The following is a 25747-nucleotide window of genomic DNA, read 5'->3' on the forward strand; positions in this document are numbered from 1 at the left end:
TTCTGATTACTTTAACAACATTGTTTCCTAACTACCAGAGATGAATTCTATCCATTGACTCGTTCTGCTTATCTGCAGGTAATACATATACCTCAATCTGTTCCCTTAACTACTAAACTTTACGAGAAACGAGCACTACACGCTCCACCTCTTTACGTGTCTATCTGTGTTAGCTCACTACTAGATATAAGTGCAGACTGCACTTGTTCTTCTGTCATATGACACACAGACAAAGACACCCAATACTTTTAGTACTCTAAGTCAGCTTCTCACCGAAATGCAATACAGACTCCTTCGTAGAATGTTTACTTCTGCGTAGCTCTTAGTTCTGTGACATCGAGGTAAATCTTTCGTTGTTCAGGCGTCTTGGCACGCCTCCCTTTTCTGACTACTGCGGGTCTCATCACGGTTAACTAACTGCCGCTTCTTCGCTACGATTCCCACTTATAGTTTACTATTGACTGCTAGTTCCGCGTCTGTGTATCTTGTCACTTCTTTTCAACTTTCGCTGATTGTTTCCCCCAAGTACTACAAAACTTCCATCCTCGGTTAAAGGAGTGTTCGGATCTGGGTATTTTGTTACCACTTCCGTGATGCAGCGGCCGCCTGTTCCAGTGTAACATACATACAGCCTCACTTTTAAAATCGTGGGTATATTTACAGCGGCAAGGCCACTTACGTATCCACTTGTCCTGCAGTCTCTAGTGTACCCTCACACTAATCAAACTTGATAGCTATGACAATTAATACACTAATTAACTTGGACGGACATGACAGATTAGTCCTGCGACTAGTATTAATACCACTACACCCAACAGCACCACCACTGTTGCCACTACCAAGTGACATTATTGTCACTTTCAGATGAAAATTTAAAAAAAAAGAGCTTTATTTATTTCAGTCGCAGTTAAGAGATGGTAAATTTGATATCGAAGTTTTATTGTCATTAGAGATCTAATTTGGCAAAGGGCAAAGGGTAGTCGTTGTGGCCCGGTGCCTGGGAAAGAGTATTTCCGAAACGGCAAAGCTGGTCGGCTACTCGCGTGTCACCGCCGTGAGCATCTATGGTAAGTGATTGGAGAACGCCCTCCGTGATGCTTTCGCCTTTACTAAATGAACCTGTAACAAAACGCGCTGCTCTGCTTTGGGTCTTCTCTACTTCCATTCTTAATCCTATGTGGAACGGATTCCATATCGACAAGTAATATTCGATTAACATGCGGCGTCCTGCCTTATTCTCTACACTTCTGTTGATAATAAATTAATTAGATTTCGCCTCTACAGTCGCGCCATGCATCGCATAAAACCGCAAGATTCGAGCACATCTTCAAAAGGGACAAATCTTCCTGTAACTTGTGGCGACTCAGTTTTACTGGATTTATGAACGTAAGCACGAAGAAACGCTGATCTGCACGGCTTCACTGTTAACAGATTTGACAATTATAAAGACAATACAGTTCATATCATTTAAAGAGTTACAGACACACTATTCCCTTCCAACATTTTTAAAAATAATTTCTACGTGAAAACGGCATAAAAATCTCATTTTCCGTGGCTAAGAATTTACATTCTAACACAAGAAAACGATGCACCATGAAAGAAGTATCCGAATGGGGCGGAAATCGGAAAATGTCATGTACATGTACAGGCAAACAAATGATTACGATTTCAGAAAACTTGGATGATTTATTCAGTAGGAAGAGCTTCACAAATTGAACAAATCAGCCAGCCGGGATGGCCGAGCGGTTCTAGGGCGCTACAGTCTGGAGCCGCGCGACCGCTACGGTCGCAGGTTCGAATCGCGCCTCGGGCATGGATGTGTGTGACGTCCTTAGGTTAGTTAGGTTTAAGTAGTTCTAAGTTCTAGGGGACTGATGACCTTAGAAGTTAAGTCCCATAGTGCTCAGAGCCATTTGAACCATTTTTTTGAACAAGTCAATAACTAGTTGGTCCGTATCTGGCCATTATGCAAGCAGCCATTCGGCTTGGCATTAAGTAACGAAGTGTTTTTCCTCCTGAGGGACGGTGTACCAAATTCTGTCCAATTGGCGTGTAACATCGTCAAAATACAGAGCTGGTGGGATCGCCCGTAATGCCCCAAATTTTCTCAGTTGGAGAGAGATCTGGCGACCCTGCTGGCCAAAGTAGGATTAGGCAAGCACGAAAACAAGCACTGGAAAACTCTCACCGGTTTCAGGCGTGCATAATATCACTGAACTGTAAGATGAAGGGCAACAAAACAGGGGTAGAATATATTCGACGTACCACTGTGCTGTAAGGATGCCGCGGATGTCAACAAAAAGGGGCGTTGCTATGACAAGTAATGGCATCCCAGACCATCCATCACTCCTGGTTGGTATGCCACCGCTGTCCGCAGCATCCCCAGACACCTCTTCGCTGGTCATCCGCCTCAATTCGAAGCAAGATTCATCACTGAAGGCTATTCTACTCCAGCCAATGAGATTCCAGGGTGAAGATGTGTCAGTAAATGCCCCAGACAGTGGTGGGATACGAACCCGACTGTTGTCCCCCAAATTGCCCAACAACCAGCATTGATGGTCAGGGATGTAATTTCTTTTCATAGCAGGACCCCTCTCGTCGTCATCCGTGGCAACCTTAAAGCATAGGGTATATTGACGGTATTCTACACCTCTTTTTGTTGCCCTTCATAGATATCCTGGCCTTACATTTCAGGAAAACAGTTCCGACCTCCACACAACGACTGCTTTTCTTGTTGCTTGCCAAGCCCTACCATGGTCAGCAAGGTCGCCGGATCCGTCCCCAACTGAGAACGTTTGGAGTATTATGGACAGGCCCCTCCGAGCGGCTCGAAATTATGACGATCTAGCGTGCCGATTGGACATAATTCGGCACGGTATCCCTCAGGAAGAATCAATACGCAAACAAGTGGGACACGGAAGTACTAAGGAATAAAGAGATACGTTAGAATTTCTCTGAGGATATAGGAATTGCAAAAAGAAATAACTCAGGAGGCAGTACAGTTGAAGAAGAATAGACATTGTAAGTAGGCTGTTTAGGTTTTTATGTTGGTAACGCCACGTAGCGCTCTGTATGAAAATTACTGCCTGTGCTGTGGGCAGTCTGTGGCTGGTTGGACTCATTGTTGGACTATTGGCTACTGTAGTGTTGGGCAGTTGGATGGGAACAGCGCGTAGCGTTGCGCAGTTGGAGGTGAGCCGCCAGCAGTGGTGGATGTGGAGAGAGAGATGCCAGAGTTTTGAGAGATTGGTATAAACGAACAATCTGGACGTGTATCCACCAGGAAAAGGAAATTTGTAAGGATGGATGTCATGAGTTGATATATATATATATATATGATGACTTGTGACCAGTATTAAGGTAAATACATTGTTTGTTCTCTATCAAAATCTTTCATTTGCTAACTATGCCTATCTGTAGTTAGTGTCTTCAGTAGTTAGAATCTTTTATTTACATGGCAGTATTGGCGCTCGCTGTATTACAGTAGTTCGAGTAACGAAGATTTTTGTCAGGTAAGTGATTAATGAAAGGTATAGGTAGCTGTTAGTCAGGGCCATTCTTTTGTAGGGATTATTGAAAGTCAGACTGAGTTGCGCTAAAAATATTGTGTGTCAGTTTAGTGATGATCAGAATAAGTAAAGAGAGAAATGTCTGAGTACGTTCAGTTTTGCTCAGCTCTTTGAAAACCAAATAACGTAAGAGGTTTTCCAGTTTCCAGTACTGTCATTTATAATTTTTGTAAGGGGACGTTACAACATCTCTAAATTTTTTTAACGAAGAAATTCGCCAAACAGCCGTGAAAATTGAAAAGATCGCTACCCGTTTCGGCAATTCAATATTCTATCTTCAGACCCCGTACACACCTCACAAAAACTATCTGTACTGGCTTACTGGGAGCATCTGTTTCTTGATGTCATGAATTCTCTAGTGCTTCCTTCGAAGACTTGACGCTAAAAATGGCAGTCTCAGAAATTGGAAAGAAAAAAATAAGTACAAACAACGTAACTGCGAAGAAACCATGGGTAACAGAAGAAATAGTTCAGTTGATCGACGAAAGAAGGAAGTACAAAATTTTTCAGGGAAATTCAGGAATACAGAAATACAAGTGACTGAAGAATGAAATAAATTGGAAGGCAAGGTAGTTAAGACGAAATGGCTGCATGAAAAATGTGAAGAAATCGAAAAAGATTGTCGGAAGGACTGACTCATCATATAGGAAAGTCAAAACAACCTTTGGTGAAATTAAAAGCAAAGATGGTAACATTAAGAAGGAAACGGGGAATCCACTGTTAAATGCAGAGGAGAGAGCGGACAGGTGAAAAGAGTTCATAGAAAGCCTCTATGACGGGGAAGATTTGTCTGATGTGATAGAAGAAGAAACATGAGTAAATTTAGAAGAGATACGGGATCTAATACTAGAATTAGAACGTAAAAGATCTTTGGAAGACTTGAGATCAAATAAGGCAGAAGGGATAGATAACGTTCCATCAGATTTTCTAAAATCATAGGGGGAGTGGCAACAAAATGACTATTCACGTTGGTGTGTAGAATGTATGAGTCTGCCGGTATACCAACTGACTGTACGAAAAATAACATTAACACAATTCTGAGGTCTGCAAGAGCTGACAAGTTGAGAATTAACGCACAATCCGATTAACTGCTCTTGGATCCAAGTTTTTAACAAGAATAACTCACAGAACGATGGAAAAGAAAATTGAGGACGTGTTAGACGACGATCAGTTTGGCTTCAGAAAAAGTAAAGGCACCATAGAGGCAGTTCTGACGTTGCGGTTGATAATGGAATCAAGACTAAAGAAAAATCAAGACACTTTCATAGCATATGTCGAATGGAAAAAAGGTCGATAATGTCAAATGATGGAAGATATTAGAAATTCTGAGGAAAACAGGGGTGAGCTATACGGAGAGACGGATAATACGCAGCATGTACAAGAGTCAACAGTGAATAATAAGAGAGGAAAACCAAGAATGAAGTGCTCTGATTAAAAAGGGATGTAAGACAGGGATGCAGTCTTTCGCCCCTATTGTTCAATCCTTACACCGAAGAAGTAATAATGGAAATAAAAGAACGTTTCGAGAATGGAATTAAAACACTAGGTGAAAGGATTTTAGTAACCCGATTCGCCGTTGACATTGCTAACCTGAGTGAAAGTGAAGAAGAATTACATGATCTGCTGAATAGAATGAACAGTCTAATGAGTACAAAATAGGGATTGAGAGTAAATCGAAGAAAGACGGAAGTAGTGGGAAGCATCAGACAAGAGAACAGCGAGAAGCTTAACATGAGGACTGATGATCATGAAGTAGATGAAGCTAAGGAATTCTATTACGCAGACAACAAAATAGCCAATGAAGGACGGAGAAAGAAGGACATCAAAAGCAGACTAGCAAGGGCAAAAAAGGCATTCGTAACCAAGAGTAGTCTACTTGTATCAAACGTAGGCCTTAATTTGAGCAAAATGTACATTTGGAGCACGCATTGTATGGTAGTGAAATATACTAAACTCCTTCCGAACAGGCCTCGGAAGGTCCAGCGATGCTGACCGACTGCCATGTCATCCTCGGCTTATATGCAGATATGGAGGGGCATGTGATCAGCACACCGCTCTCCCGACCGTTGTCACTTTTCGTGAACGGAGCCACTGCTTCAGTCAAGTGCCTCGTCAATTTGGCTCACAAATACTGAGTGCTCTCCACTAACCAATAGAGCTCCGCATTCTGGTCGGTCACCCATCCAACTGTTAGCCAAGGCCGACAGCACTTAACTTCGGAGATCTGACGGGAACAGGGTTTACCCCTGCGACAAGGCCGTTGGCGTTAGTGAAACATTATCTATGTGAGAACTACACTACTGACTATTAAAACTGCTACACCAAGAAATATTCAGATGATAAACGGGCATTCATTGGACAAATATACCCTACTGGCCATTAAAACTGCTACACCAAGAAGAAATGCAGATGATAAACGGGTATTCATTGCACAAATATATTATACTAGAACTGCAATTCGGGTGCATAGATCCTGAGAAATTAGTACCCAGAACAACCACCTCTGGCCGTAATAACGGCCTTGATACGCCTGGACATTGAGCCAAACAGAGCTTGGATGGCTTGTACAGGTTCAGCTGCCATTGCAGCTTCAACACGATTCCACAGTTCATCAAGAGTAGTGACTGGCGTATTGTGACCAGCCAGTTGCTCGGTCACCATTGACCATACGTTTTCAATTGGTGAGAGATCTGGAGATTGTACTGGCAGGGCAGCAGTCGAACATTTTCTGTATCCAGAAGGACCGTACAGGACCTGCAACATGCGCTCGTGCATTATTCTGCTGAAATGTAGGGTTTCGCAGGGATCGAATGAAGGGTAGAGCCACGGGTCGTAACACATCTGACATGTAACGTCCACTGTTCAAAGTGCCGTCAATGCGAAGAAGAGGTGACCGAGACGTGTAACTGATGGCACCCATACCATAACGCCGGGTGATACGCCAGTATGGCGATGACGAATACAGGCTTCCAATGTGCGTTCACCGCGATGACGCCTAACACGGTTGCGACTATCATGATGCTGTAAACAGAACCTGGATTCATCCGAGGAAATGACGTTTTTCCATTCGTGCATCCAGGTTCGTCGTTGAGGACACCATCGCAGGCGCTCCTGTCTGTGATGCAGCGTCAAGGGTAACCGCAGCCATGGTCTCCGAGCTGATAGTCCATGCTGCTTCAAACGTCGTCGAACTGTTCGTGCAGATGCTTGTTGTCTTTCAAACGTGCCCATCTGTTGACTCAGGGATCGAGACGTGGCTGCACGATCCGTTACAGCCATGCGGATAAGATGCCTGTCATCTCGACTGCTAGTGATACGAGGCCGTTGGGATCCAGCACGGCGTTCCGTATTACCCTCCTGAAACCACCGATTCCATATTCTGCTAACAGTCATTGGATGTCGACCAACGCGAGCAGCAATGTCGCGACACGATAAACCGCACTCGCGAAAGGCTACAATGCGACCTTTATCAAAGTCGGAAACGTGATGGTACGCATTGCTCCTCCTTACACGAGGCATCACAACGTTTCACCAGGCAACGCCGGTCAACTGCTGTTTGTGTATGAGGAATCGGTCGGAAACTTTCCTCATGTCAGCACGTTGTAGGTGTCGCCACCGGCGCCTACCTTGTGTGAATGCTCTGAAAAGCTAATCTTTTGCATATCACAGCATTTTCTTCCTGTTGGTTAATTTCGCATCTGTAGAACGTCATCTTCGTGGTGTAGCAATTTTAATCGCCAGTAGTGTACAACAGAAGAGAATCGAAGCGTTTGAGGTGTGGTGCTACGGACGAATGTTGAAAATGAGGTGGACTGACAAAGAAAGGAATGAGGAGGTTCTGTGGAGAATCGGAGAAGAAAGAATATGTGGAAAACACTTAGAAGAAGAAAGGACAGAATGATAAGACATTTGTTACATCATCATCGGGGAACGACTCCCACTGCACTAGAGGGAGGACAGGAATTCTTGGCGGGCTGTATCAAACCAGTCAGACAACTGGTGACTAAAAAAAAAAATCAATGACAAGCCGAATAATTACCTGTATAAGAGCCAGAGGTGGACCAACGCTTTATTGACTTGCCCAATTTGTCAAGCTCTTTCTCTTGGATAGATTATCCACTTTTCATATTACTGTAATCATTTCATTGTCTGTAAATGTACATGTATATCACATCTACGGATTTCCGTCCCATTCGGATAATTCTTTCGTGGTGAGTGTTTTTTTTTTTTCTTTTTTTTTGCGTAAAGTGTATATGCGTCGATATCCTGGAGCAACCAGAGGGTTTTGGGTGCCAAAGAGGACCTCCACACATAAGGCCGACGCCCGCGTAATTTTGTCCAGCAGGTGTGCGTCTTCCACCGCGATGCCTGGGGCGCGGCGAGTGCCTAACGAAGGGAAGGGTCCGGACCGGCCCGCTCTCCCGGGCGCGCCGGACACAATGGCCGGCTAGCCCAGCCAGGGGCGGCGTTCGTTACCGGCGCGGGCCGCGGACAGTAAACAAGGCGACGCTGTTCGGTGGCCGGCGCAGATAACGACCGCGCCGGACTTCTCAATAAACAGTGCCGACCCGTCACCGGCATCCGCGCAGATCGCTATCGCCAGTCTGCTATTTTTCTCCGCAGGAGCAGCCCCATCCAGCACGCAGCCCAACTGTTGACGACCATCGCTGGCTGACACCAACTTTCTGCCTCATCTCGTCACTTTCTTTATGTAAATATCGCACAGGTGATTTCTTTACGACAACTAGAGATGCCTAAGATAAAGACGAGTAAGCCAACATCTGCTGTGACGAATCGCTTTATTTCACACGAAGTAATTAGTGCTACCGATAGGTGGTCTCAAGCTGATTCGATAGTTCCAAATATCCAGAAGGCTATTGGTGGCATTCCTGACAAATGTTTTCTAATCAAATTGTGTACCTGGAGTATCGTTTCGGTTGTGCGACTGGATTCGTGACTACTTGTAATAATTTACGGGAGTCATCCTTTAAAATCGACGTGACATATGAGTTTCCCCAAGGAAGTGTTACAGGTACTCTGCTCTCCTTAACAAGTTGACTGCCTCGAGGCAGTTCGCGAACACAGCAAAGCCTCACGCCTGACGCGGTGTGCCCATCAGTCACATTCTCCACTCTTTTAGTACAGTATATATCGATGGCGTGTTTGTAATAACAGGTTCAAAAATGGCTATGAGCACTCTGGGACTTAACTGCTGAGGTCATCAGTCCCCTACAACTTAGAACTACTTAAACCTAACTAACTTAAGGACATCACACACATCCATGCCCGAGGCAGGATTCGAACCTGCGACAGTAGCGGTCGCGCGGTTCCAGACTGTAGCGCCTAGAACCGCTCGGCCACTCCGGCCAGTTAATATCAGGGGGTTATTGTTAAAATGCAGCTGTTCTTAGAGGTCTGGCCTGTAATTAACGTATGGCAGCGAAATTTGGTAGATATTCTAATGAGTTAACGCGCAACCGATTTATAATGGAAAAAAAATTAGTTCCAATTTTGACGACTAGGTGCAAATCTGTCGCTGTAAATGCAAGAAATACATGTAGAAATGTTTTCACATGTATTGTATTAGAAGTGGAACGTGGGCATAAAAGGTCAAACAAGCGAGAAAGGCACAATATTGATGCTGTTATGAATCTCCGCTTACACAGTTTGTTGAGTCGAGCACCGGAGACCTCGACGAGATGCTGTAAAGTGCCAGCTTTGCACTTAGGGACAAAAATTGGAACTAATTTTTTCCCAGCGCAAATCGGTTCTGCCGCGCGGGATTAGCCGAGCGGTCTCAGGCGCTGCAGTCATGGACTGAGCGGCTCGTCCCGGCGGAGGTTCGAGTCCTCCCTAGGGGAATGGGTGTGTGCGTTTGTCCTTAGTGTAATTTAGGTAAAGTAGTATGTAAGCTTATGGACTGATGACCTTAACAGTTAAGTCCCATAAGATTTCACACACATTTGAACATTTGAAATCGGTTCTGTATTGACACGTTTCCGTGTCATATGATAATTGCACCCCGCATTGGACCTCCTTGAGTAACTTCACTTTAAATATAAACACGTACAATCACAGTCACTTGCAGCAAGTTGATGAAATATACAAGGTGAGTCACCTAACATTACCGCTGGATATATTTCGTAAACCACATCAAATACTGACGAATCAATTCCACAGACCGAACGTGAGGAGAGGGGCTAGTGTAATTGGTTAATACAAACCATAAAAAAAATGCACGGAAGTATGTTTCTTAACACAAACCTACGTTTTTTTAAATGGAACCCCGTTAGTTTTGTTAGCACATCTGAACATATAAACAAATACGTAATCAGTGCCGTTTGTTGCATTGTAAAATGTTAATTACATCCGGAGATATTGTAACCTAAAATTGACGCTTGAGAACCACTCCTCCGCTGTTCGATCGTGTGTATCGGAGAGCACCGAATTACGTAGGGATCCAAAGGGAACGGTGATGGACCTTAAGTACAGAAGAGACTGGAACAGCGCATTACGTTCACATGCTAACACCTTTTTATTGGTCTTTTTCACTGACGCACATGTACATTAACATGAGGAGTGAGGTACACGTTCGACGGGCGTTTCATAGGACGCGGAGGACGCATAAATTGGCCAGCCCGTTCTCCTGATCTTACACTTCTGGAATTCTTTCTGTGGGGTACGTTAAAGGAGAATGTGTACCGTGATGTGCCTACAACCCCAGAGGATATGAAACAACGTATTGTGGCAGCCTGCGGCGACATTACACCAGACGTACTGCGGCGTGTACGACATTCATTACGCCAGAGATTGCAATTGTATGCAGCAAATGATGGCCACCACATTGAACATCTGTTGGCCTGACATGTCGGGACACACTCTATTCCACTCCGTAATTGAAAACGGAAACCACGTGTGTACGTGTACCTCACCCCTCATGGTAATGTGCATGTGCGTCAGTGAAAAAGACCAATACAAAGGTGTTAGCATGTGGACGTAATGTGCTGTTCCAGTCTCTTCTGTACCTAAGGTCCATCACCGTTCCCTTTGGATCCCTACGTAATTCGGTGCTCTCCGATACACACGATCGAACAGCGGAGGAGTGGTACTCAAGCGTCAACTTTAGGTTACAATATCTCCGGATGTAATTAACATTTTACAATGCAACAAACGGCACTGATTACGTATTTCTTTATATGTTCAGATGTGCTAACAAAACTAACGGGGTTTCATTTAAAAAAAAACGTAGGTTTGTGTTAAAAAACATACTTCCGTGCATTTTTTTTTTTTTGTATTAACCAATTACACTATCCCCTCTCCTCACGTTCGGTCTGTGGAATCGATTCGTCAGTATTTGATGTGGTTTAATAAATACATCCAGCGGTAACGGTCGGTGACTCACCCTGTATACTGCGGATGAACGTGGCTTGCAAATGGGACCTCGATTTGGCGAGGTGTTATCAGTTTGACCTTGGCTGCAATTGTGGCTTCTTACAGGTCCACTTGCAGCAGGCTTCTTGCAGGCCATTGCCGCCATGATGTCCAACAGTATCGTTTCCAACATCACTGTTGTCGCTACAGCTGTGTCCAGAAATGCATCTTCTTCATCAGAAAATTCCGATATTGCTGCAACATCGACATTAAAATTAGATTCTTCCAGCATCCTCAGTAATTCTTCATCAGTGAAACCAATAGGTTTTTAACATTTACAATGTCGTGCAGTCCCACTAGCTGACAGTACGACATCCATTTGAGCTGAAACTTTTTATGTTCCTATTATATGATGTAGGGTAGCCAGATGCTTGGGAGGGAAAAAGACAGAAAATTTCAAAAAAAATTATTGAAAATTTTCGTTCTCTTACTGAAACATGGGACTCAGGGAAGGCAGGAAAAGGTGTGGACGGGGCTTTACTCAGTTACCTTTGGTGGCTCAGTTTTTTTTTTTTTTAGTATCACGTACACTTTATTTGGAAACAAATTGCATATAAGGCTGACAACAGGAAACAATTATGAAATTTGACTGATAAGACAATATCTAATAAAAATTTCTTTAGACAAATTGCATTCACGGCTGAAGGCCTTATTGACCGGATATTTGAATTATTTGTCGTCTGAAGGTCCCAATAGTAACTACTCCAAACAATTTGAGGCTGAATGCCACCATAGCAAATTCTTACTAAAATATTATAAAAGGACAATCATACTAAGAGACAATATCTAATTAAAACTTCTTATGTCAAAATTGCATTCACAGCTGAAGGCCTCATTAACAAGAAATTCAAATATTTGTCATCTGAAGGAAACAATAGCAGTAATAACTCAAACAAATTGACGGCTGAAGGCCTGGATAGCAAGTTTTTTAAAAAAAATCTATAATAAAAATTGAAATCAAAAATTTTTTAACAATCATCACGATCAGATCAAATCAACGGGAAGTGGTCCTCAGACATTGCTCTGAGGGTCGACCTGGGAAAGTCCCTCAAACGTAAGTAAGGTGGGGCAGCCAGCCCAACGTTATACTCACTTAACACCGATGGCAACTCAACCAGACACAGTTTGAATGCAAGACCAACACTCGCGCAAAAAAATGGCTCTGAGCACTATGGGACTTAACATCTGTGGTCATCAGTCCCCTAGAACTTAGAACTACTTAAACCTAACTAACCTAAGGACATCACACACATCCATGCCCGAGGCAGGATTCGAACCTGCGACCGTAGCAGCAGCGCGGTTCCAGACTGAAGCGCCTAGAACCGCTCGGTCACAGGGGCCAGCCTCACGAGCAGACAAACATTCGTGCGTGTGTGTGTGTGTGGTTTGGGGATCTTATGGGCGCCCAACGACGAGGTTATCAGCCCCTAACAATGATTAAAATAAACGAATGTGGATAAGAACGAAATCTGTCGTACACGCGTGCACACGAAATGACCACACAATTGCTATATCGCAGAGGCACTCTCACATGCACTAAGACCAATGAGGAGGCAACATAGCTAATCAAGAAATTAAAACAGAGGGAAAAGAAAACACAGAAGAGCTGTATGCTGCGGATGTTGTGACCTTTTGTATTCCCCATATATTTAAAGTACATGTCTCTCATGCTTCCCCTACTGGTAGCGGGGTGGCGATCCTCCTACGTGACGGTATCGTTGCTGATACACTTGTCTGTCTCCCTGATGACGGAGGTATGTCTCTCCCGTATAGTGGCGTCAGTATCTTCAACGTCTATGCACCATCTGGTGGAAGAAGCAATGATGGAAATAACAGAATGGTTCAGGAATGGTTTTAAAATCGAAGATGATAGGATTTCAGTGATACTATTCGTGGATGACATTGCTATCCTGAGAGAAAGTGAAGAAGAATCACATGATCTGCTGAATGTGCCCGCATCTCGTGGTCGTGCGGTAGCGTTCTCGCTTCCCGCGCCCGGGTTCCCGGGTTCGATTCCCGGCGGGGTCAGGGATTTTCTCTGCCTCGTGATGGCTGGGTGTTGTGTGATGTCCTTAGGTTAGTTAGGTTTAAGTAGTTCTAAGTTCTAGGGGACTGATGACCATAGCTGTTAAGTCCCATAGTGCTCAGAGCCATTTGAACCATTTGCTGAATGTAATAAACAGTCTAATGAGTAGAGAATATGGGTTGAGAATATATCGAACAAAGGCGAAAGTAATGAGAAGTAGCAGAAATGAGAACAGCTAGAAATTTAACATCGGGATTGATGGTCACGATGTAGATGAAGTAAAGGAATCCTAATACGTAGGGAGTAAAATAACCAATGACGGACGGAGAAAGGAGGACATCAAAAGCAGACTATCACTCGCAAAAGGGGCGATCCTGGCCAAGAGGAGTCTGCTAGTATCAAACATAGGCCTTAATTTCAGGAAGAAATTTCTGAGAATCTACGTTTGGAGCACAGCATTGCATAGCAGTGAAACATGGACTTTGGGAAAACCAGAGCAGAAGAGAATCGAAGCATTTGAGACGTGGTGCTATAGAAGAATGTTGAAAATAAGGGAAGGTATGAGGACGTTCTGCGCAGAATTGGAGAAGAAAAGAATATGTGGAAAACACTGACAAGGAGATGGGACTGGACTATAGGATATCTATTAAGACATCAGCGTATGAGTTCCACGGTACCAGAGGGAGCTGTAGGGGAAAACACTGTAGAGGAATGAGACTGGACTACATCCGGAAAGCCGGCCGCTGTGGCCGAGCGGTTCTGGGCGCTTCAGTCCGGATCCGCGCTGCTGCTATGGTCACAGGTTCGAATACTGTCTCGGGCATGGACGTGTGTGATGTCCTTAGGTTAGTTAGGTTTAAGTAGTTCTAAGTCTAGGCGACTGATGACCTCAGATGTTAAGTTCCATAGTGCTTAGAGCCATTTGAACCATACATTCGGAAAATAATTGAGCCGTAGGATGCGAATGCTACTCTGAGATTAAGAAGTTAGCACAGGAGAAGAATTCGTGGCCGGGTTCATAAAACCAGTCAGAAGACCAATGACTCAAAAGATATAGTATATCATTGAAATTTCGTAAGAATTAGTAATAAAAATTTTGTTGAAGATAAAGATGCAAAAAACAAAATTCAGAACGTTGAGCAAGGTATTGTACCTGACTCCACACACACCGTCGTCAACTCAGTCGAGAAATGCACAGTACTGCACAGTATTGTATACTGTAGTCAACAGAGAGGAGCGTGTGGCCGCCGGCATAAACATGGAGTCCGGTGCTCGTGTGGGTACACAAAGAAATCAAGTAGCTTGCGCGCAGAAATTAAGCGCTATCCAACACAGTTATGTGTGCCTTCTCGTACACAACCGCTGGTGGCTTGCTAGTAAAATTGTAACGCGAACTGAATGTCGTGTGTGCTCCATTAGATCTGCAGTCCTTCACACACGATTTTAAAGAAGGTATTCGGTAAAAAGATTTATTTGTATGCATCTTGTAGCTTTATATGTGTGCTTCGTGGTGAAATGCCTATCATTTCCTTACTTGTCACAGTTATTGTGATATTTCGCGTTTAAGTAACGAACTGCACGAAATTCCAATAGTTTGCAATAAAAAATAGAGGTCGCTATGATTCTGCATTTGATATATATATATATATATATATATATATATATATATATATATATATATATATATATATATATTTCATAATAAACTTCGGAAGAAATCTATATATACTTCCAATACCTAGAAAATGGATTTTATGTAGCGGCTTCTGTTGCACTCACGCACGCTAATGATACAGCAAGAATGAAATTTTGGTAAATGATAGCACGCGAAGAGGAAAGCATTTTGTCGTACGGTTAAAATGTGGAAATTTGTTATCTACCGCAACATACGAGTAACTACAGAACTTTTCAAGGCAATAATGTAATTCTTCAGAGGGTCATTGATGGCTGATGAAAAGGGCATTACCGTGGCTTTGAAACAACGTAAGTAAAGAGGTTAAACTTTTAGTTTTATACAGGATGTTCTTTTTCATAAGCTATTCACCTGAATTGTCCTCGGAATCTTCACTTAATAAACCACTGTTACAGGATTCTGCCGCAATTGCAACTGCTCTAGCATGTTACGGAGGTTTGTGTAAAGTCCTCTGCGTTTTGGCAGACGAAGCAAATTTTAATATAACAACAAATAAATGTAGGTTTTTAATCAAAATTCCCCAATGATGACGCTTTTCGAAAGAAGAACAAGGGCAAGAAATCTGGGTACTTAAATTGCTCTTTCCGTCGCAGCTTCAGCGGAATTCCGTAACATAGTGCGTTTTTAATAATCAACAACTGGTAATGAAACTCACCAAAAAAATTTTCTTTCTACGCTCCAAGAACTGAGAAAGGCACTTCGGCACTAGACTGTCAGGCTCGACACCTAACAGATAGAACTCAAAATGTTTTTATTGGACCGAAAGTAACAAATGTAATAGTAGCTTCGAGAGTACTCGTGTCCAAAACTTAAGACCGAAATTATCTTTCTCGTTATGTGTCACTACAAAGTAACATAGTTCGATGACTCTTGGACAGTACATATAGAGAACTGCTACCGTACAGTGCGGATGGTAAACGAAAAAGAAATACGCAATGAGGCGAACAGAAATGAAACTTTTATTCTAAGACGATAATTACACTCAAGTCACCTCGCTGCTTCATGATCTATGTTGTTGTTGTTGTGGTCTTCAGTCCTGAGACTGGTTTGATGCAGCTCTCCATGCTACTCTATCCTGTGCAAGCTTCTTCATCTCCCAGTACCTACTGCAGCCTACATCCTTCTGAATATGCTTAGTGTATTCATCTCTTGGTCTCCCTCTACGATTTTTACCCTCCACGCTTCCCTCCAATACTAAATTGGTGATTCCTTGATGCCTCAAAACATGTCCTACCAACCGATCCCTTCTTCTGGTCAAGTTGTGCCACAAACTTCTCTTCTCCCCAATCCTATTCAATACTTCCTCATTAGTTATTTGATCTACCCATCTAATCTTCAGCATTCTTCTGTAGCACCACATTTCGAAAGCTTCTATTCTCTTCTTGTCCAAACTATTTATCGTCCATGTTTCACTTCCATACATGGCTACACTCCATACAAATACTTTCAGAAATGACTTCCTGACACTTAAATCTATACTGGATGTTAACAATTTTCTCTTCTTCAGAAACGCTTTCCTTGCCATTGCCAGTCTACATTTTATATCCTCTCTACTTCGACCATCATCAGTTATTTTGCTCCCCAAATAGCAAAACTCCTTTACTACTTTAAGTGTCTCATTTCCTAATCTAATTCCCTCAGCATCACCCGATTTAATTCGACTACATTCCATTATCCTCGTTTTGCTTTTGTTGATGTTCATCTTATATCCTCCTTTCAAGACGCTATCTATTCCATTCAACTGCTCTTCCAAGTCCTTTGCTGTCTCTGACAGAATTACAATGTCATCGGCGAACCTCAAAGTTTTTATTTCTTCTCCATGGATTTTAATACCAACTCCGAATTTTTCTTTTGTTTCCTTTACTGCTTGCTCAATATACAGATTGAATAACATCAAGGAGAGGCTACAACCCTGACTTACTCCCTTCCCAACCACTGCTTCCCTTTCATGTCCCTCGACTCTTATAACTGCCATCTGGTTTCTGTACAAATTGTAAATAGCCTTTCGCTCCCTGTATTTTACCCCTGCCACCTTTAGAATTTGAAAGAGAGTATTCCAGTCAACATTGTCAAAAGCTTTCTCTAAATCTACAAATGCTAGAAACGTAGGTTTGCCTTTCCTTAATGTTTCTTCTAAGATAAGTCGTAAGGTCAGTATTGCCTCACGTGTTCCAGTATTTCTGCGGAATCCAAACTGATCTTCCCCGAGATCAGCTTCTACTAGTTCTTCCGTTCGTCTGTAAAGAATTCGTGTTAGTATTTTGCAGCTGTGGCTTATTAAACTGATTGTTCGGTAATTTTCACATCTGTCAACACCAGCTTTCTTTGGGATTGGAATTATTATATTCTTCTTGAAGTCTGAGGGTATTTCGCCTGTTTCATACATCTTGCTCACCAAATGGTAGAGTATTGTCAGGACTGGCTCTCCCAAGGCCGTCAGTAGTTCCAATGGAATGTTGTCTACTCCTGGGGCCTTGTTTCGACTCAGGTCTTTCAGTGCTCTGTCAAACTCTTCACGCAGTATCGTATCTCCCATTTCATCTTCATCTACATCCTCTTCCATTTCCATAATATTGTCCTCAAGTACATCGCCCTTGTATAGACCCTCTATATACTCCTTCCACCTTTCTGCTTTCCCTTCTTTGCTTAGAACTGGGTTTCCATCTGAGCTCTTGATGTTCATACAAGTGGTTCTCTTTTCTCCAAATGTCTCTTTAATTTTCCTGTAGGCAGTATCTACCTTACCCCTAGTGAGATAAGCCTCTACATCCTTACATTTGTCCTCTAGCCATCCCTGCTTAGCCATTTTGCACTTCCTGTCGATCTCATTTTTGAGACGTTTGTATTCCTTTTTGCCTGCTTCATTTACTGCATTTTTATATTTTCTCCTTTCATCAATTAAATTCAATATTTCTTCTGTTACCCAAGTATTTCTACGAGACCTCGTCGTTTTACCTACTTGATCCTCTGCTGCCTTCACTACTTCATCCCTCAAAGCTACCCATTCTTCTTCTACCGTATTTCTTTCCCCCATTCCTGTCAATTGTTCCCTTATGCTCTCCCTGAATCTCTGTACAACCTCTGGTTCTTTCACTTTATCCAGGTCCCATCTCCATAAGTTCCCACCTTTTTGCAGTTTCTTCAATTTTAATCTACAGGTCATAACCAATAGATTGTGGTCAGAGGCCACATCGGCCCCTGGAAATGTCTTACAATTTAAAACCTGGTTCCTAAATCTCTGTCTTACCATTATATAATCTATCTGATACCTTTTAGTATCTCCAGGGTTCTTCCAAGTATACAATCTTCTTTCATGATTCTTAAACCAAGTGTTAGCTATGATTAAGTTGTGCTCTGTGCAAAATTCTACCATGCGGCTTCCTCTTTCATTTCTTAGCCCCAATCCATATTCACCTACTACGTTTCCTTCTCTCCCTTTTCCTACTACCGAATTCCAGTCACCCATGACTATTAAATTTTCGTCACCCTTCACTATCTGAATAATTTCTTTTATTTCATCTAACATTTCTTCAATTTCTTCGTCATCTGCAGAGCTAGTTGGCATATAAACTTGTACTACTGTAGTAGGTGTGGGCTTCGTATCTATCTTGGCCACAATAATGCGTTCACTATGCTGTTTGTAGTAGCTTACCCTCATTCCTATTTTCCTATTCATTATTAAACCTACTCCTGCATTACCCCTATTTGATTTTGTGTTTATAACCCTGCAGTCACCTGACCAGAAGTCTTGTTCCTCCTGCCACCGAACTTCACTAATTCCCACTATATCTAACTTTAACCTATCCATTTCCCTTTTTAAATTTTCTAACCTACCTGCCCGATTAAGTGATCTGATATTCCACGCTCCGATCCGTAGAACGCCTGTTTTCTTTCTCCTGGTAACGACATCCTCTTGAGTAGTCCCCGCCCGGAGATCCGAATGGGGGACTATTTTACCTGCGGAATATTTTAACCAAGAGGACGCCATCATCATTTAATCATACAGTAAAGCTGCATGCCCTCGGGAAAAATTACGGCCGTAGTTTCCCCTTGCTTTCAGCCGTTCGCAGTACCATCACAGCAAGGCCGTTTTGGTTATTGTTACAAGGCCAGATCAGTCAATCATCCAGACTGTTGCCCTTGCAACTACTGAAAAGGCTGCTGCCCCTCTTCAGGAACCACACGTTTGTCTGGCCTCTCAACAGATACCCCTCCGTTGTGGTTGTACCTACGGTACGGCTATCTGTATCGCTCAGGCACGCAAGCCTCCCCACCAACGGCAATGTCAACGGTTCATGGGGGAATCTATGGGGCACTACAAAAGGCGGGACATGGATCCTAATAAGATGTGTGATCACTGCGAACGGCAATGCATGCATTGCAACGTGCTCCCATGTGCGTCTCATTTCGTACATTGTCTATTTTTTGTTTTTTGTAGTTTTTGACATATTCTATTATAGCTCTATTACTTCAAAACAGTTTCGATGCTAACTAATAGTCTACATATTCTGCTTTGTTGTGCTTTATGTGCACAAGTGCCCTTCTTAAAGCTGCATGTTGCATTTTGTAGGTTATTAAGGACTATAAATATTACGCTTCATTTCCTGTAATGTCAACTAGTGGTATACTTTGACATATACTATATGTATACTCGTTGTTTTTAATATTCAAAGACCTGAAGGTGGCATTAATGAGCCGCCGAAACTATTCATGTACATAAAATATCAGTTTCTGAAAAGATACAGCTGTATGGTGATTTTTCTTTGGTAAATACCTGACAGGCCGCTGTCCTTTATCCACGATGGATCAGTAGAGATATTAACAACTATTTCACGTCTTTTTTAACGTCCAGAGCACCATCACAAAGCGCGTTGACTTCAGCGTAATTATTGCCTTTAAATAAAAGTGTTGTTTCTGTTCGTGTCATTGCGTATTTCTTTCAGTAACCATCTTCATTATACTGCAGCAGTTCTTTCTATGTGTGTTCCACGTTTCTGTGAACAACGTTGCTTGGCAGTGAAAGCTAATTACGTTTAGCACACCGGTGTATATGATCCAAGGAAGACCTGCAGAGGGTCGACGATGGTGTAGAGATTAGCAGTGGATCCTGGACGTAAATAAATGTAAATATAATGTAATCGTATCAAGAATAAATAGGCAAAAAATCCATAACTGACAGATCACACCATCGCGACCAATAACCAGAAATAGTAACAACCGTAAAATACGTAGTACCCACAAAAAGAGTTATAAAATGCAACGACCCTATAAAAAATTATAGGAAGAGCAAGTACGGAGTTGAAAATCTCTGGAATGCCGTTAAAGAGAAGTTTTTCACCTACGAAAGCAGTGGCTTACACTACAGCTCTTCGACCGATTCGTCAGTACTGCTCGTCAGTCTGGTACTTTACGAGGTTGAGTCCTTAGAACAGGGCAGATGGTCCCAGGAAGAGCAGAATGTTTCGTCGTGGGATCGTGTAATAAGCGCGAGAGCGTTACAGAAATGCTCAACAAACTCCAGGCGTAGACACAAGAGAGTCGTGTATCACGAAGCTGTTTTCTATTGAAATACCGAAAGCATAAGTTCCAAGTCGTGTTGCCGAATATGTTACTTTCTCTCACATACGTCTTACGAATTCACAAAGACGAGAAAATCAGAAAAATTAAATCTCATATAGAGAGGCGAAATGGTAGTGGTGTCAGAAGTACCCTAAGCCACACAATGTAATGCGGCTCGCGGAGTGTAGATGTAGATGTGACCAGTAAGAATGCACTACCCTCGTGTCATAGTCACTTTTCTTTAACACCTTTCTCATTACCTCAGATATCCATAAATCAGTTCGAAGTGAATGCGGGCCAGTTTGGAATTCCGCAGCTGGTGTGCTTAAGTGGACAACAGTGGTCCCCCTGCAGCGGGACACGAGGGTGCAAGACGGCGACACGACACGAGGGTCGCTGTTTTGACAGCTGCTGGCAGCTGCCACTCAGGGGCGAGACGCAGGGCTCGGCGGTCGTCACACAAAGCCAGCCCGTCAATGAACCACACGAGCCTCTTCAGATCCGCTGATACGTCCCATTGCTGTGACAGCTCTAGTACCTTCCGAGAGGGTTAACTGCAAGAGACCAGCAACCCTTTCATGATATTTCCACACCGCCAATTAACAGGAATAGCACACCATGTAAACGGGCAACAGGCTACCACTGTCTTTTTCAGCCATGGAGATAGGTCTCCAGCTGAGTAAACTGTACTAACAGATTTCACTGTTGAAAGATAACAATCTTGAAAAAGTTTCAAATTATTTTATCTAAACCCACATTTCGCAAGCCATCTTATGGAGAACGGCAGTGGGTACTTCCGATACCACTATGTCCCCCCTCCCCTCCCCCCATTTGCTCATTCTTGTTCCTGTTTCACTGGGTAACGGGGTATGGGAAAAACTGCTGCTGATTACTCTCAGTGTGTGATCATTACTCGTGATGTATGTCGGAGGAAGGAGTATTGTATTAACTGACTTTCTGGTGGACTTACGCTCCCGAAATATTGACCACGTGGTGTACAATGTGTAGAATGTCTCACCTGTAGCGTCTGGCGTTTTACACTGCAGCGCCAAAGAAACTGGTATAGGCATTCGTATTCAAATGCAGAGATATTGAAAGGTGGCTACACTGAGCCACAGCGCCAGAGATCGCGCTAGAGAGTATTGTTCCGCCGCCTCCACTGGCAGTGATTATTGAGATGTCGTAGTGGGCAGTGCTTGTCGAGGACTCGTAGTAGTCATTTCGTATTGAAATGTACTAGTGGGCAGTGCTTGTCGAGATGTTGTAGTAAGAAGTGCCTGTTCCATGTTTTATGCAGTTGTTTGATGGGATAGGTAAAATATTATGTGTTTTTTTTTCATTATTTCAGTGTCTTAAATAATGCGTCATTACAGGTTCAGTCAACAAAGCATCTGGCTTGTGTTCTTGGATTAGAGTGCAATTCTGGTTTTCTTGAGTAATTATGGTATTTCTATTTCCTTTAATTAATTCAGTATAATGATATTTAAAATTTCTTGTGTTGTTGAAGAAGAACCGTGCCAGATGCGTACGTTGAGTCATACTTCCACACACAGAACAGTTACACTTGTGCCTTGGTTTCGTAGGTTTTATAGTTGCTGGGGACTTAATTAATTAATTGTGTTAATGAAAATTTCCATTTCATTCTTTGTTGTTGTTCTAAGCAGTCAGATAGTGTAAGAATACCAGTCAGGGCCAACCGTTTACGAGACTTCGTAATCGGACAGACAGCTACTAAAGCAAAAAAATTAAAATTATTTGCATTCTATTTTAATTAAGCCCCCATGCACGTGGCGACCGCTGCTTCGGATCGTCCCTTGGAATTCTTCTGATTGTAGAAATAGTAGACAGTAGGATTGTTGTAGTAATTTGTAGTTAGTAATTGTAGTCTATATTGCATGTGTAGATTTGGTAATTGGCATTCTTCTAATGTTTTTTTTTTCAGAATTTAATTTTGTTGTCTTGTATACGCGTTTGACAATTTGGTGCAATTATTTCAATTGTTCGCTTAATCGTGTTTGAGGGAAACATTTCGTGTGAATGGTATTGTTGGTGATAACGTGCTATATTCTCTGTAATTTTCATATAGTGACGAGTTTTGTATGTTTTGTAAATGATTACGCGATCGATGAAAAAGGCAAAAATGATGGATAGTGAGAATGACGAAATTGTTAACATGGCGAACTCGCCAACAGAGGAAAACAGTATCATGTATAATGAAGTGGAAATCAATTTAATAAGTCGGGAAAATAGTCCGGAACCATTTCAAAATTTTTCTCAATCAGAAAATTCACAGAATACGAGATTAATGACAGAAGATTCTGGAGTAGTATCGAACACAGATAGCTTTACAGCTATGACGAAGGAAACTGGTTTTGCGGGAAATGTTAGGGGCGAAAAGAATTTTGAAACAGTTAACATGGAGCAGTTGATGAGTATAATATTAAATTTGGGATCTGAATTAAAAACACGGATAGACTCACAAGGATCTGAATTAAAAACGCGGTTAGACTCACAGGGATCACAAATAGGAACAATTACAACTGGTATGGGAACAATGGAAACACAGTTAGACTCACTGGGATCACAGATGGGAATTTTGGCAACACGATTAGAAACTGATATGGGAACAATGGAAACACGGTTAGACTCACTGGGATCACAGTTAGGATCTGAATTAAAAACAATGGAAACACGGTTATGCTCACGGATAGGGACATGTTTCAAAAACATGAAAGACGAATCAAATAAAGAAATTAGAGAAGTACAACCGATTTTGAAGGCTCACAATAATAGCTTAATTTCAACAGAAATCAGACAAGAGGAACAGGACAGAGAACGGGAAGAAAAAGTTTGCGTGATAGTTCAAAAATTTTCAGAGTTAAATTTACAACTTGCACATGATAAGGAAGAAATATTTGAGAGAATCGAGGAATCCGTAACAAATGACTTAACGCAACAGTGTGAACAGTCAACTACTAAATGTGACAATACCGAAACCCGAGTTGCGACACTGACGGAAGACGTAAACTTATCGGAAAGAGTTGAGGAGATTTCAGATCAATTGACAAGTCTTAGTTTACATGGGGACAGAGATTCGGATGATACAGCTCCATTGCCATTTGCGGAAACTGAAGAGTACCAGAACATAAATAAGCATGTTGAAAAACAGGGAAAATTTAATGAACGCGTTAAAAGGGAAGTTGAGGCATTACGAAAGCAAGTCAAACAAATTGAAGGGGAAATTGTAGGAAAAGACAGTAGAAGAAATTTAGAATCACAGATAGCAGAGGGCCTTGAAGAAAGTAATTTGTTTCATTTACGGGATGCAACAAGAGAGCGCCAGGCGCGCGAACTTGACAATAATCGACATTGGGACTGGGACAGACGCGGTAGGTCTTTGTCGCCGCGAGGCGGAAGCTTTGACTGTAAACACTTCTTGACTGTTCGGAAATTTAAGATCTTTTGCAATTCTAGGAATGACATACGTCCATGTTCATGGTTGGATCGATTTACGTGCGCACTTCCGCCAGATTTGCCACTGAGTCACAAACTGAAATTTATGTGCAGCTATTAATGTCCTCAGGGGATTCACTATACTAAGTGAATATGTGCCGTAGCGTTCACAGGGCCCCGAGCTGTAGTGGTGCTATTTCCCTTTTAGTTTTCTGCACCGCTACCTACTCTTTCACTATTCTTTGCATCTATAAAAACAATTCTTCTACTATCCATCTATCTAGACAGTAGGTAAAGAATAACCGAATTTGACGATTTTACCCAAAAGTGACTTTGGAAATTACCGTTTGGACTTACTATATTTTCTGCAGCATTCATTCGTAGTTTAAACGAAATTTTACCTGTTTATCTTCGTGGCAATATTACTTCATATGTTGACGACATTCTTATTGCTAAACGTTCTTGGAGTGAGCACAACAAAATTTTGGATTCATTGTTACGTATTTTTGCAAGAGTTGGCATTACAGTGAACTTAGAAAAATCTGAATTTGGTCGTTCTCAGGTGAAATTTCTCGGTCACATTATTTCTACAGACGGTATTCTTCCTGATTCAGAGAAACTAGACGCTATTCGTAATTATGCTGTTCCTACCACAAAACGTGATGTTCGTAGTTTCCTTGGTGTCTGTAATTTTCTTAGACGCTTTGTTAGATTGGACAATTTGGCCACACCTCGTTTATGTGAATTATCTGAAAAAAATTCTAATTGGTGGTGGGATGAGGAAGCTCAATCAGAATTTGAACAACTTCGTGACGCTTTAGTTGCTGCTCCACTTCTTTCACATCCGGATTTATCTAAAGATTTTTGTTTGGCGACGGACTCATCATACAAAGGCCTAGGTGCACATTTATTTCAAGAGATAGAAGAAAACGGCGTTGTAGTACAGAAGACTATTGCATTTGGAAGTCGTGTTCTGTCTAAATCCGAAAAGAATTATTCGATTACGGAACTTGAAGCTTTGGCTGTTGTTTGGGCTTTCACAAAATTTCGCACATTTTTGTTCAGTAGACATACTAAGGTTTACACTGATCATCGAGCTTTGGAATTTCTTATGTCGACAAAATTAACTCATGGCAGATTGTCACGATGGGCGTTGTACCTACAGGAATTTGATTTTAGTATTGTTTACATACAGAGATCTTCAAATATTGTTGCTGATGCTTTATCACGTGTACCTATGGGTTTGAAACAAAGTGCTGAAGAGGACTGGAAAGAAAACCATTATTGTTTGATGTACATTCAAGGTGTTGCGTTTGAGAATTTTATTTCTTCTTCGCTCCAGGACATCGCTAAGGAGCAAAATAAGGATCCCATCTGGAAGGACATTAAGGAGAAGTGGAGGAGAAAGGAAAGCGTAGCGATCAGACAGTATTATTTAGTTCGCAATGACATTCTTTTCAAACGAAAATCGGTCGACAACTCTGTTTGGTTAGTTTGTATTCCTGATGAGTGGGTCAATAAATTAATTTGGTACACACATTTCAGTTATGCGCACTTTGGTCCCAGAAAACGCTTTCATAAATTACGAGAAAATTGCTACTTCAGTAATATGGAAAAACGTATTCGATCTGTTCTTGCCAAATGCAAATTATGTCAAAAGGCTAAGCCGCCAACTGTTTCTCACAGAGCACCGTTGTTTCCTATCATTCCAGCGAAATTAAAGGAGATGGCTGCAGTTGATTTGTTCGGTCCAGTGGTTCGTTCTACTAATGGTTTTGCGTACATTTTCGTAGCAGTGGAATTGACATCAAAATATGTGTGTTTTACACCTTTACGCAAAGCAACAGCTCGTTCAGTATCTAATGCTTTCATCAAACATTTTCTTAAAGAAGTTGGTCATGTTGATAAGGTTATATCAGATAATGGATCACAGTTTCGCTCTAAAATTTGGCTTCGTACTCTACGGCGTCGTAAGATTAAACCAATTTTCATTTCACTTTTTCACCCTCAATCTAA

Source organism: Schistocerca nitens, chromosome 5 (assembly GCF_023898315.1).
Source record: "Schistocerca nitens isolate TAMUIC-IGC-003100 chromosome 5, iqSchNite1.1, whole genome shotgun sequence".
Taxonomy (NCBI): domain Eukaryota; kingdom Metazoa; phylum Arthropoda; class Insecta; order Orthoptera; family Acrididae; genus Schistocerca; species Schistocerca nitens.